The sequence below is a fragment of the Salvelinus sp. IW2-2015 genome, unplaced genomic scaffold (assembly GCF_002910315.2).
Source record: "Salvelinus sp. IW2-2015 unplaced genomic scaffold, ASM291031v2 Un_scaffold2922, whole genome shotgun sequence".
Classification (NCBI taxonomy): domain Eukaryota; kingdom Metazoa; phylum Chordata; class Actinopteri; order Salmoniformes; family Salmonidae; genus Salvelinus; species Salvelinus sp. IW2-2015.
This window is the reverse complement of record NW_019944219.1, coordinates 19,338-23,376: the sequence shown is the minus strand read 5'-3', so window position 1 is coordinate 23,376 and position 4,039 is coordinate 19,338. Positions and strand designations below refer to the sequence as shown.

At 43.8% G+C, this 4,039-nt stretch overlaps 1 long non-coding RNA gene across 1 annotated transcript in view; it reads right to left on the bottom strand.

Annotated features, from left to right (window-relative positions):
• Positions 1–441: 441 nt before the first annotated feature.
• The window catches only part of LOC139025601 (uncharacterized), a 6,147-nt gene continuing 2,549 nt past the window's right edge, over positions 442–4,039 (bottom strand). The window contains exon 2 of the long non-coding RNA XR_011477200.1: positions 442–1,057. This is a non-coding gene — a long non-coding RNA (uncharacterized lncRNA). The remainder of the gene's footprint in view (positions 1,058–4,039) is intronic.

The window sequence follows — 4,039 nt, the reverse complement described above, 5'->3', positions numbered from 1 at the left end:
GGTTCTCAGTGGCTCCGCTAGGCCAACAGGGCTATGTGTGTATGTGTAGGGAGGGATGGATGGAGAGAGAGAGAGGGAGGGATGGAGAGAGAGGGAGGGAGGGAGGGACATGGAGAGAGAGAGGGGTAGAAGAACAGAGTAGAGAGAGAGGTAGAGGGACAGAGAGTAGAGAGAGAGGTAGAGGAACAGAGAGTCTCTCCTCTCTTCCCCCTGTTCTCCAGGTGGCCCCCTGATCCCAATTACTCTCTATCTGGCTGGGCTTTGGTATGGTGAACATGCTCTGTTGTGTTTGTCCTGGCTGCCTGGGGGAACGAAACTCAGACTGTTGTTTTGCGTTTTGTAGAACCACTGCCGTGATGTGTTCTGTGTGTTGGGTCAGAAGTGGGCCTAGGATAGACCTCCATTGATGTAAGCATCTGGTAATGAATAGATCCGACAATCAACCAATAAGCTACTTTTATTACCACAGCACCACACATTCAACCTTTCCTGAACACAAAGATCAAATCAAACGGCCTATGAAATGAACCTGGCAGACGAACCATGTTATATCACAGCAACACAGCAGGTGAATGACATACTGAGTGTAAACAGGAGAATATCACAACATACAGTATTACAGCAACACGTGTCTTTATGTTCTTCTTCTGTGATCTGTAAAATAAAGGTATGGCGTTGGTGTCCAGTAGACAAGCAGTGTAGACCTGCATGGTGGGGGTTCAGCTCAATCAGTACCAGTACCAGAACCAGTACCAGAGGAAGTGTAGACCTGCGTGTATGTGTGTGTTACCATGTTGAGTGTGTTACCATGTTGAGTGTGTCCTGAGTGTGTTACCATGTTGAGTGTGTCCTGAGTGTGTTACCATGTTGAGTGTGTCCTGAGTGTGTTACCATGTTGAGTGTGTTCTGTGTGTGTTACCATGTTGAGTGTGTTCTGAGTGTGTCCTGAGTGTGTTACCATGTTGAGTGTGTAATGGGTCAGGGAAGTGACAGGACACTGCGCTGGTCTCTCAGAGTCTCCTCCTCCTCGTCTGAATGACCCTCGCTGGCTCCGAGTCTGCAATATCAAAGATACCAATCAGAGAGGGTGGAACATCAAAGATAACCAATCAGAGAGGGTGGAACATCAAAGATAACCAATCAGAGAGGGTGGAACATCAAAAGCACCAATCAGAGTGAGCGACAGATCAAAGGGGAACCAATGGGTTGAGGAGGACTTCCTGGAAGCTGTTGAAACGGCCTCGGTGGCCTGCCTCGGTGGCCTGCCTCGGTGGCCTGCCTCGGTGCACACCACAGCCGTCTTGCCATGAATGAAACATTAGCTTGGTCTCGGTTCCACAATATTCATATATACTGCTCTAAGCTCCTTCATCTTCACGATCATACGTTAGTGTGATATTCACATACTTTGAAGTGTGTGTGTAATGATGACAGCTTTGCACATTCTTGGCATTCTCTCAACCAGTTTCACCTGGAATGCTTTTCCAACAGTCTTGAAGGAGTTCACACATATGCTGAGCACTTGTTGGCTGCTTTTCCTTTACTCTGCGGTCCAACTTATCCCAAACCATCTCAATTGGGTTGAGGTTGGGTGATTGTGGAGGGCAGGTCATCTGATGCAGCACTCCATCACTCTCCTTGGTCAAATAGCCCTTACACAGCCTGGAGGTGTGTTGGGTCATTGTCCTGTTGAAAAACAAGTGGTAGTCCCACTAAGTGCAAACCAGATGGGATGGCGTATCGCTGCAGAATGCTGTGGTAGCCGTGCTGGTTAAGTGTGCCTTGAATTCTAAATAAATCACTGACAATGTCAACAGCAAAGCACCCCCACACCATCACACCTCCTCCTCCATGCTTCACGGTGGGAACCACACATGCAGAGATCATCCATTCACCTACTCTGCATCTCACAAAGACACGGCAGTTGGAACCTAACATCTGAAATTTGGACTCATCAGACCAAAGGACAGATTTCCACTGGTCTAATGTCCATTGCTCGTGTTTCTTGGCCCAAGCAAGTCTCTTCTTCTTATTGGTGTCCTTTAGTAGTGGTTTCTTTATAGCAATTTGACCATGAAGGCCTGATTCACACAGTCTCCTCTGAACAGTTGCTGTTGACATGTCTGTAACTTGAACTCTGTGAAGCATTTACTTGGGCTGCAATTTCTGAGGCTGGTAACTCTAATGAACTTATCCTCTGCAGCAGAGGTAACTCTGGGTCTTCCTTTCCTGTACCGTTCCTCATGAGAGCCAGTTTCATCATAGCACTTGATGGTTTTTGCGACTGCGCTTGAAGAAACTTTCAAAGTTCTTGAAATGTTCCGTATTGACTGACCTTCATGTCTTAAAGTAATGATGGACTCTCATTTCTCTTTGCTTATTTAAGCTGTTCTTGCCATAATATGGACTTTTACCTTTACCTCTTTTACCAAATAGGGCTATCTTCTGTATACCAACCCTACGTTGTCACAACACAACTGATTGGCTCAAATGCAATAAGAAGGAAAGAAATTCCACACATTAACATTTAAGAAGGCACAGCTGTCAGTTGAAATGAATTCCAGGTGACTAACTCATGAAGTTGGTTGAGAGAATGCCAAGAGTGTGCAAAGCTCTCATCAAGGCAAAGGGTGGCAACTTTGAAGAATCTCAAATATAAAATATATTTTGATTTGTTTCACACTTTTTGGGTTACTAGAATGATTCCATATGTGTTATTTCATAGTGTTGATGTCTTCACTATTATTAACCCTGGAATGAGTAGGTGTGGCCAAGCTTTTAACTGGTACAGTATATCAACGAATCGGTGAGGGCACTAGAACATTCTGCTGCACCCGGCCTCACCCTGCTAGAATCTCTAGTCAAATGTCTACTGTTCGCTGATGATCTGGTGCTTCTGTCTCCAACCAAGGAGGTCCTACAGCAGCACCTAGATCTTCTGCACAGATTCTGTCAGACCTGGGCCCTGACAGTAAATCTCAGTTAGACAAAAATAATGGTGTTTCATAAAAGGTCCTAGAGTACACAAAAAAACGATATATACCTTGGCTTAAACATCAGCGCCACAGGTAACTTCCACACAGCTGTGAACGATCTGAGAGACAAGGCAAGGGCCTTCTATGCCATCAAAAGGAACATAAAATTCAACATACCAATTAGGATCTGGCAAAAAAATACTTGAATCAGTCATAGAACCCATTGCCCTTTATGGTTGTGAGGTCTGGGGTCCGCTCACCAACCAATAATTCACTAAATGGGACAAACACCAAATTAAGACTGCAGAACAACGTAAAACACCAAAAATGCATGCTGAGCAGAATTAGGCCAATACCCGCTAATGATCTACAACCACCTAAAAGGAAGTGATTCCCAGAAAACCTGACCACTGTGACTGACCCAAACTTAAGGAAAGCTTTGACTATGTACAAACTCAGTGAGCATAGCCTTGCTATTGAGAAAGGCCGCTGTAGGCAGACCTGGCTCTCAAGAGAAGACAGGCTATGTGCACACTGCCCACAAAATGAGGTGGAAACTAAGCTGCACTTCCTAACCTCCTGCCAAATGTATGACCATATTAGAGACACATATTTCTCTCAGATTACACAGACCCACAAAGAATTTGAAAACAAATCCAATTTTGATAAACTCCCATATCTACTGGGTGAAATATTTGTGACCTGTTGCCACAAGAAAAGGGCAACCAGTGAAGAACAAACACCATTGTAAATACAACCCATATTTATGCTTATTTATTTTCCATTTTGTACTTTAACTATTTGCACATCATTACAACACTGTATATAGATATAATATGACATTTGAAATGTCTTTATCATTTTGGAAATTTTGTGAATGTAATGTTTACTGTTATTTTCACTTTTTTTATTTCATATTTCATTTGTTTTGGCAATGTTAACATATGTTTCCCATGCCAATAAAGACTGTTAAATTGAATTGAGAGAGCGATAGAGAGAGACAGAGAAAAGAGAAAGAGAGACAGAGACAGAGACAGAGACAGAGACAGAGACAGAGACAGAGA